The following is a 10,429-nucleotide window of genomic DNA, read 5'->3' as shown; positions in this document are numbered from 1 at the left end:
TAGGGAGAGGAACAGCTGCAGGGCCTTGCTGTGCTCCCCAGCCTTTGCTGGCTGAGCAGTTGTTGGTCAGGGTGGTGGCCTGTGATGTGCTCTGAGCCCATCTGCTGACCCCCTTTGCTCTCAGGGACCTTTGCATGGTGCTGTCCATGCCCTTCTCACCAAACCGACCTCTCTGTAATCACACCTTCCCTACCTTGGGTGTGTCTGCACTGTGGGGCTTTTCACAGCTGTTTCCCAAAATCAGGCCCTGGCATGGGGTGCCCTGAGCAGCTGTGGCTGCCCCTGGATCCCTGGCAGTGCCCAAGGCCAGGCTGGATGGGGTTTGGAGCAGCCTGGGACGGTGGGAGGTGTCCCTGCCTGTGGAAGTGATGTGGAATGAGATGGTCTCAGGTCCCTGCCAATCCAAGCTGCTCTGTGACTCTGTGAAAATACAGCAATGTCATCGGTGGTCTGAGCTGAGGTGGCACTGCTGGGCTACCTGAAGCCAGGCTGTGGCTCACAGGAGTGTGTGTGCTTGGAGGGCAGGAGCTTGCAAGGGGAGCACGGGATCTCTGTTCCTCCCCTTAGGGAGGGGAAGGAGGTAAATCAAACGCTGCTGTTTGTAGCCAGCTCTGTGAGGAGAGGAGCCCCAGTGATGGGGCAAGGCTGGCTGCTGCGAGAGGGCTCTGCCCCGGAGCCGGGATCGGCCTGTGCACCGCAGCCCGTGAGGGAAGGCTGGGGAACCTTCTGGCTCCCTTTCAGAGCGAGAAAGGACCGCGGTTCCTCGTGGAGAACATGAACGTTGTTCCTGTCTCCTCTCTCCTGTGCTCGCCACTAGAGGTCAGCGGCCAAAAGGGAGCGGGATGCTGCGGCAGCTCCTGGGCGGTGCTCCAGCTCTGCCGGGCAGTGGTGACAGCCAGCGGTCGTGTGAAGAATTGGGCATTGAGCTTTCCCTGACAGACAGAATATAGCAACGTCACGCTCGAGGAGCAGCATAACCCAGGAAAACCACCTGTCATAGGCCAGTTTACAAATAAAACATGAGCATAGCAATAAAATACTTTCTGCTGTTCACTGGAAGAAGTCAGTGCTGAGGTCAGTGTGGTGTGGGTTTGTACAGGCAGAGAAAGTTCACTGCTGTCTGTGCCTTGGCTGAGGCAGGATCCAAACTGCTTTCTCCTCAGCCTTCGTGGTGCTCTGCTGGAGCCAGGAGAGGTCTGGGTGTTGGATGTAATCCTGTTCTGCAGTAGCTGTGACTCTGCAGATCAGGTTGTTGTGGCTGTGTCCCAAGTGCCACCCTGATCAGAGGGGCAGCTGCTGCCTAAACACAGACACTCACCTGGAGCTGGAAGCTGCAGGTGTTGATCCTTTGAGCCTTTTCCTTGGAGGAGCTGTCAGAGCTGTTCTGCTGTGAGAGCTGAACACTGCTCCTGCAGAAGATCAAATCCTGAGGGGGAAAGTGTTGGTGTGGGCCTGAGAGCTCACTCTGAGTGTGCATAAGGGCACCTCTGTTTAAGTCCTGTCCCCTTTCTAGGCTCCGAGTCTACACTGAGAGTTTTCCTGTACCAGGTGAGTCATTCTGCCTTTGGCCATTTTACCCATTTTCCCTCTCATGGAATGCTGAACTGTGTAAAATGGGTGTGACACTGTTGTTTTCCCTGACCTAACCTGTTCTCCAGAACTCCTTGTCCACGCAGCCAAGCGCTCTGGGCTTTGAGATCTGAACTGCTCACACACAGGTGAGCAAGTCTTGAGAGGAACTTGGATATCTTTAGGGTTATGTCACAGACAGTTTTTCTTCCTCAGAGTTCCTTGGGTCAGGAATGTGCCTGATGCTCTCCAGCAGGAGTTCTATGGGTGTCATTGTTGGGTATTCACCCCTCTGCCTATGGGATGTGGAACAGCAGGTTCTGCCTTGTGCACTGTAGTTAATTTGGAATGGTTTTGTGTCCAGCTTTCATCTCTTCTGCATGGATTGGCTCTTGTGAGACTTACTAGTAGGTAAGGCAGCTGTGCTGGCACAGATAGTTGGAATTCCTTATTGTCCTGCCTTTTCTGGGATGGCAGAGTGAGGCTGTGGAGAAATCTAATAAATCCTTGCTCACATCTCTGCTGGTCATCTTAATTTCATTTTACATCTGCCTTTTGTTGTTTGCCTTGATGGAAGTCAAGGCTGAGATTGTCTTACAGCTTTCCCCCCCATATTCTGCAGGTTTGTAAAGTATTGTCAAAGGGCTTGAAGCAGGTACTGGATTCCTGCAGCCATGTGGACCAGGCAGATGCATTCAGGAGTTCCAGGGGAATGCCAGAACCTCTCTGCCAGGTTGAATTATAGCTATTACAAACTGAGTTAGGGAAAAGATGGATTTTTGAAGAGCTGCTGAGTGTGAAGTTACACAGCTCATGGTGATGGTGCCTTCGGCACACTGAGTCTGAGCCCAAACTGACACAAGGTTGGGTAGATATTGGTAATATATTCAAGTATGTTATCTGGTAGCTGATCCAACAGCAAATTCCACATGAGTTTACCAAATCTCATTATATGTGCTGATGGCTTTTAATGCATTTAAGAACGAGGTAGACTTTGGAGTTTTGTGGTTGTGGCACACTTTGCCTTTCCTCTAGAGTTCCTCCTTTGATGTGGGTTTGTCAGGGAAAATGAACTTTGATGGTGTTTGTGGCCTGCAAGGTGCCATTAATAACAGGGACACCAGTTCTTAGTGTGGATTATCTCCCCCAGCTGGGAGATCAGCTGAAAGGACAGATCCATCTACACTCATTCCCAGGGAACAGAATGACTTTATTAACCTTCACATTTCTAAACTTCAGGCATGAGTAATAGCAATAATAATGTCCTGATTCTTTGTTTGATGGGTTTGGAAGCAGTCAAATGGGCATATTTGTTGATGCAATTTTGAGATTAATGCTCATGTTTTCTACAATAAGGAGTGTAATGATGCTGACAGGCTATTTGCAATGGAAAGAGAGAGGGATTGATAGGAGCACACTGAGAGTTTCCAGGAGCCAAACCCTGCCCCAGTGTGTTTGGTTTGTGTCCCTCTGTGTCCCTGGGCCCCTTTGGTCCCTGAAAAGTCCCCCTGGGTTAGCCATTGTAAATCCCACCCCTTCCAGCATTTCCCGGGAGCTCTTGGTGCCTGGGGCTGCTGTGGAAGCCCAAACCTTGCAGGCCTTGGGTGAAAGAACTCTTAAGGAAGCTGGGTTTGGTTGGAGTGGGGCAGTGGGCAGTGAGGCATTTAATGCCTTAGGTTTACAGACCAAGGATCGTGTGCAACTTTCTGCTACAGCTAGGAACTTTTTAAAGGAGGAAAGACTAGTCAATGATATGTTAACCAAATGGAACAAAATTTGAGTATGTAACTTGCAGTTAAAACTGACGTGGACAGCTCCAAAAGCTTTGGCTTTTAATGGGTGAAGGATTTCTTTATGAAAAATGTGCCCTTATCTGCAGTAGCTGCTCTGGGCCAGATTCTGACCTGTGCTACTGTGGCTCAGAATACAATGTGAGTCTACATTTTAAAATGAGCCTTAAGAAATTAAATTACTTCTTGGGGACTACTTCTGTCATTAACAGCAGGATTTGCCATAGGGACACTTTGCCCTTCTCCTTTCCTGGGTTCAAATCTTTTTTCTCTAAACCTTGGCTAAGGGAAAGGATTACAATTGCTAAACAAAATTATAAGAGATCTTGAGGCATTTTCTGAGTGAGGCTTGTGAGAGATAAAAGGCAAAGAAACCCCCCCCCCCAAAATAACTTTATTGTAACCTGTGTCTGGATGTGCAGTCTGCAGTCTCTAACATGTGGCGTGGCAGTGACTTCCTTGGTAAAAGTATTTGAGAGCTCTGAGTATTGATTTGCAGCCTTTTCCTGACCACGTCCTTTGGTGGAGATGGTCAGGACTGACCCTGCAGCAGCCCAGCTCTCCTGTTCACCATTTCTCACCAACTTTGTGCTCCATTTCTCAGGTGGTTTTCTTTTTGCTGTGCATTTTTTAAGTCTCCTACTTTTCTAATGACAGATTTGAGCAGACTTCCTGAAATTTTGCAAATCAGTGCAGCACAGCCTCTCTGCTCTGGAGCCAGGCTGGCAGAGCTGGGAGTGCTCACCTGGAGAGGAGAAGCTCCAGGCAGAGCCCAGAGCTCTTCCAGAGCCTAAAGAGGCTCCAGGAGAGCTGGAGAGGGACTGGGGACAAGGGATGGAGGAACAGGACAAGGGAATGGCTCCCACTGCCAGAGGGCAGGGATGGATGGGATATTGGGCAGGAATTGTTCCTGGGAGGGTGGGCAGGCCCTGGCACAGGTGCCCAGAGCAGCTGTGGCTGCCCCTGGATCCCTGGCAGTGCCCAAGGCCAGGCTGGGCAGGGCTGGGAGCAGCCTGGGACAGTGGGAGGGGTCCCTGCCCATGGCAGGGGTGGCACTGGATGGACTTTAAAGTCCCTTCTAACCCAAACCATTCCAGGATTCTGTGGTTTTTTTTGACCACTTGAAAAATTGCTGTTGAAATTAAATATTAAATTTCCTTTTAGTCCTGAACTCATGGAGAGGAAAGGAGTGGAGAAGTCTTTACAGATCTGTTTAAAAAAGAAACTGCAGAAGATGGCAAGAGTGTGGAAGGTTGTGTGCTGCCTGTTCTGTGTGAGAGAGCGGAAGAGACTGAATGGAAAATCTTACTGGTTTGAATTTGGGCATTTGGGACACTTGTGAAACTGTGTTAACTGGGCTTCAGTTGGCATTTTCGTAGCACAAAAGAAAGAAAACGTGAAAATATGGCTCAGTTTTCAAGTATAAGCAGTGCCTTTTGGTTGGACACAGACACATTGTTAGTTTTGACTCCTTTGGTGCCTTTCAAAATCAATCTTCTTCCTGGCTTGTCCAAGGAAGTCTCCCAAATCAAACAAACTCTGGCAGGGGCCCTCAGCAGTGTGTGAGTTGAAGCTGTGCTTCAGCAGCACCTTGTAAAAGCTGTCCTACAGCAGAGTAGTGCTGCTGGAGCTCAGTGCAGCACTCTGAACCCCCTGTGCAGCCCTCCAGATACATTGGAAAGTTGTGACCTGGGAGGTTTCTTGTCCTTCAGGACTTGAGCTGATGTTGAATCTGTGAGAAAGTGACTTTGGTGGGATCATTTTTGCCTCTGCATTTCAAGGAAGATGCTCAGTGCCCTTTCAGGCTGATGCACTTGGATGGCAGCATAAGCTCCTGTCACTGCTTGTGTGCAGGAGTTTGGGATTTAAATGCTGTAAATGTCCAGAAATCTCAGCACTGACTTTTCAGACAAAAGGAAATGGAAAATTCCCTCCATGAGGATGAAGCAGCAGGTCTGTTTTCCTTTGTTTAGCTGGGAGCTGCTGCCTCAGGACAACACCAGGGACCTTCTGTATCCTACAGCATAGGGAGGGAGATGGGGATTCCACCTCCTTGTTTAAAATTCACAGGGGTTTCTACTTTGAGAGAAAAGTCCTGTTTCTGAATTTGGGTTTTTTTTGGTATCAGACAGAACTTCTCAGGGGCCTTCCCAATTTTGAAGGGAGCCTACAAGGAGGATGGAGTGCCAGGACATGGGGAATGGCTCCCCACTGCCAGAGGCAGGGATGGATGGGGTATTGTTCCTGGGAGGGTGGTCAGGCCCTGGCACAGGTGCCCAGAGCAGCTGTGGCTGCCCCTGGATCCCTGGCAATGCCCAAGGCCAGGCTGGACAGGGCGTGGAGCAGCCTGGGGCAGTGGGAGGTGTCCCTGCCATACAGGGTGAGCTTTGGGGTCCTTCTTGATCCATTCCACGATTCTGTGACTTTAGGGCCCTTTTTGAGAGCACCTGCCCCAATTTTCCCTTGTGCCCCAGGCAGCTGATGTTTCAGTCATGGCCAGGTGCTTCATTGCCCTGTTCCCCTCTCACTGCTTGTGCTGCTCTCAGCCTTTGTGCTCCACTGGGCAGTGCTGGGGTGGGTGTATAGCCTGTGATTATGTAGGCTCTGGCAGCTGTTTTTAATAAGATTTGCTGTCTATTGGGCTGTTAGCTGGTTCACAGCTCGCTCACTCAGAGTTCTCAGCTCTCCTCTGCTGCAGGAGCTCCAGGCTGTCTCTGCTGGTGACTGACAGCAGCGAGGGCCAGGGTGCTGTGGGATTGACGGGGTGTTCATCCCTGGGCTCAGCAGATTGCAGCTCTGTCTCTGCCTGTCACAGCTGAATTGTGACAGCCACAGCTGTGTTCCTGCAGGAGGGTGGTCCCCAGAGTGCACCCTCTGCTCCTGTGCTCGTGTTCAGAGGCGTCTTTGTGGAGTGGGCTCCCTATCTCTGTTTTCCCATGTATTTCGGCCCTCCAGGAAGGTTGTTTTGTAAGGAAAGGAGTGCCATTCCTACGGTCAGCCTGGGGTCCCACTAGCTCCCCAGATCCCCATGTGGGTCCTGTCTCTGGTGCCCCTGCCAGAGGAGGCTGAGGAGGGGAGGAACTGCCAGCATTGCTGACTGTCCTGCTGCCCCTGGGGCATTGCTTCCAGAGCTCTGCTCTGTGAAGTTTAACTCTCGTTCATGCAATTCATGAACTTTAATAGTTCATTCCTCAGCTCCTGGGCAAGTGTTGCTAATCCTTCTTGCCAGGCAGCTTTTTCTGACAACCTGGCCAGCGTTCCCTCAGTGCTGTTCTGTTAGTGCTGGCTCCAGCCCTGGTATGTTCCTCTTTGCTTTAATGCTTTTCATTTGGGAAAAGATCCTGGAGCTTGTAGGTGGATGAGGCTGTAAATCATGGCAAGGCCAGGGCTTCCCTGGCTGCTGGCGATCCCAGTTTGTCTGGGATGCTCAACACGAGCCTCATCTGCACGGGAGCGTGGCTGGGGCTTGGCACCATCCACGATCCTGGCTCTGCTCCCTTCCAGCTGCGGCGGATGCAGGAGATGCTCCAGAAGATCCAGAAGCAGATGAAGGACTCGCACTAGCCCATTCCTCCTCCTCGTCCTCCTCCTCCTCCTGGCCCCGATCAGAAATGTTTACATCACGCTCCACCGCCCGGCCCTGCTGCCAGACTCGGTACCAACACCCACCCACAACCTTAAGCTGCGGCATCGCCTTATCCAACCTCCCAGCGCCCGAGGGGACAGCGTGGGGACACGAGGGGACAGCTCACCGTCACTCACTGGGCACAGCTTGGTCCCCCAAGCTTTGGTATCCCGTTTCTCCACAGCTCTGGCCAGCCTGGTCCCCACAGCATGATCCTTGTCCCCGTGTCACCCTGGGCTCCCTGCTTACAGCCTTTATGCTCACCTGGCTTAAGGGAAGAGGAAAGGGGGACACTGGTGCCAGCCCCCCAAAGGCCCCAGCTGCTGTGGGGAACCGGGCTGTTCCCCTGGCCTTGGCTGGCATGGAGGGACAGCAACTCCTGGGGACCACGGGGGACAGAGGGGATGGAGGGACAGCCACCATCCTGCTCCGTGCCAGCACCAGTGCAGGGGGACTGAAGCTTGTCAGTGTCCAGCCCTGTGTCCTCACCTTGTCCCCACTGATGACAGCAGGGCACAAGGAGCACTGGGGAATCAACGTCCCCAGGGAAAATCCCTTGAACCCCAAATCAGAGGCTGGGCACCCCCAGCCTGCCGTGATGTTGGCCCTGTAAAGCAATAATGAGTGTCCTGTGCCCATGGCACCTCTCACCCCATGGCAACAGCACCGACCCTGGCTGGAATTTCAGCCCCTGCTGCCACTTGTTTGTCTGTGGTGTCCTGTGTGCCCAGGATGTCCTTGTCCCTGCTGCTTCTTGGCACAGCAGCCCTGTGCATTCTCCAAGGATTTCCCTGTCTGTGCTGCTTCCCAGCGAAGCGCTGCTGCGTGTCCCCATGTCCCCCATGGTGTCCCCATGTTCCCCACCATGTCCTGGTTGGTATTGCTGCCCTACTCAGACTTTCCCCATCTGTGTTGCTTTCCCACAGAACTATGTTGCATTCCTGTGTCCCCTGGGATGTTCCCAGCCATGTCACCACCCTGCAGGGCTCTGTGTAGTGTCCCTGTGTCCCCAAGGATGTCCCCAGCTTCCTGCAAAGCCCCACTGTGTGTCCCCAGGGTGAGCTCTGCTGTGTCTCGCAGCATCCCTGGGGAGATGGATCCAAGCCCCTCCTGGGTGTGGGAAAGCCCACAGGGGATGGTGAGGATGCAGGCAGGACTGGGAGTGGTGGGATCAGTGGGATCAGTGGGAGCTCTCTGGCGTGGGGATGTCCCCATCAGTGCCCCTGAGCCGGGGTCCCCCAGGTGGGGCGTGCCTGGTGGGTCTGTGCCCGGCCGGGGGTCAGGGATTGGGGCTGCAGGGTGCCAGGGCAGCACCCGGCCTGTGTCCCCCGTGTCCCCGTGCCAGCAGGGGTCCCGTGGGCAGGGCCCCTCCAGGCAGGGCCCTGCAGGGAATCTTTAGCGCTTTCCTTTTTTTAATCTCGCTATTTTCTTACAGAAGCCCCTCCCTTGGCATGATGGTCCTAGAGGCGTTTATTAATGGATCAGAGAGTATAGGTTTATAAATTCTTATAGAGTAGTGGAAATATTTTTATCCCTCCACAACCGTTCTCAATAAATACAGCTGACCTGGCTTGTCTGCAACCCCTTGTGGCATCCCCTGGCCCTGGGCATCCCCTGGCCCTGGGCACCCACTTTCTGAGGCTGGTGGTGGCCCACCCTGTGGGCTTTTGATCCCAATTCCTGTTCCTTTGGAAAAGGCTCAGAATGGACACTGAGGGGTTTGTGCTGCACTCACAGGGACACCCAGCTTAGGGTGTGGCGGGAGAGCCCCTTGGGATCCAGCTCTGGGATAAGGGCCACAAGGAGGGCTGTCCCCCTCTCATGTGCCTTGGGGTGCTGGGTGCTGCTGGTGTGGGGCTGGGATGGGAGCAGGGGATGGAATTGCCCTTCACATGCTGTCCCTGGGTGTCCCCCCACCGGTGGGGAGCCCTGCCAGGAGACACCTCCAGTACCTGTGCCCAGTCACCCCCATTTGGGTCCCCCAGGACCTGCTGGGTGGAGGAGCAGGAGGGGTGGGCAGAGCAGCACAGAGATGGATGGGCTGCATCTCCAGCTGCCTCCCAGAGGGCATCATCCACCTGCATCCCATTATCCCACCCTGCTCCCCGGTATCCCAAACCCTGCCCCTCCCTCTCCTCCCCACAGAGCCCTCAGGCTGATCCAGCCCAGCTGAGTGCAGGGGCAGGGACCTGGGGCAGAGCCACTCCCAGGGACAACAGAGGCTGGGGAGGGATGGATGATGAATGGATGATGGATGTATAGATGGATGATGGATGGATGATGGATGGATGGATGAGAACTGGGGGTTCTGCTGGGTGACAAATGGGACATTGTGGGAAGATTATGTCATCTGCAACAGGACATGACCTGGCCGTGGGTGCTGGCAGCCCAGGAAGCCAAGTGTGTCCTGGACTTATCCCATGAGGGTGGGCAGCAGGGGAGGGAGGGGATGCTCCCCTCTGCTCTGCTCTCCTGAGACCTCTCTGGAGCTGCCTCCAGCTCATCCCAGCACAGATATGGAGCTGGTAGAGCAGGCCCAGAGGAGGCTACCAAAATGGTCTGAAGTGGTCCATGGTCTCTGCTGTGGAGGAAAGCTGCCTTGTGGGACCTGCCAGCCCCACCCACTGCTCTGCTGCCAACCACTTCTCCCCTTGCTGAGGGTCAGAGCACAGATCCCACCTCCTTGGGGTCCTTCCCTCCTTTACCAGCACTGCCTCAGCCCCACCTTGCTTGGCCCAGGGTGCTGAGCCCCACTGTGGCTGAGGTGCCAATTCCTGCTGTTCACCAGGCAAACCCCCCCATCCTCCCCTATTAACCCTCTTATCAACATGGGAATGGAAAATGTTTGTGCTTCCTCGGCTAGAAGCAGCTCTCTCCCCAGAGACTGGGATACACAAACCTCCCAAATCCCACCATTGCAGCTCCAATAAGGATCCCCTGGCTGCCTCTTCCTCCCCAGAACAGCCAGCAGAGCCTCTGCCTTTGGTCCTAGACTGGCTGATTTACCCAGTTCCTCTTCCCAGAGGATAAAACCCAGCACTGATGCTCCAGTGCCATCCCCAGCTGTGCCCACCCTTCCCTGCACTCCATTCCATGTGATTTTCATCACACCTTTAAAAATAAAAAGCCCCAAACCCACTCAAACCCAGCCTTCCCAAGGCAGAGACTGATATTTCCACATGGCAAATGCTTCCATGCAATTCCCCAGTGTCCTATTTTTGGTTTCTCACCAGTCCTGGCACTGGTTGCAGCATCCGTGCTGGAGCTCCAGCCGAGCTTGGAGGAAGGGAATAAAGGTTTCTTAGGGCAGAAAAGGAAACCTCCCATCTCCTTCCATGGGCTGTGCCTGACACCTAATGCGACCTCAGGTGACATCAGTCCTGTTGTTTCCTTTCCCCCTTCCTTTCCATTTCCATTTTCCCCTTCCCTATTTATTTATTTATTC

The sequence above is a fragment of the Lonchura striata genome, chromosome 19 (genome assembly GCF_050655825.1).
Source record: "Lonchura striata isolate lonStrDom1 chromosome 19, ASM5065582v1, whole genome shotgun sequence".
Taxonomy (NCBI): Eukaryota; Metazoa; Chordata; class Aves; order Passeriformes; family Estrildidae; genus Lonchura; species Lonchura striata.
Note: the sequence above shows the minus strand (reverse complement) of the source record.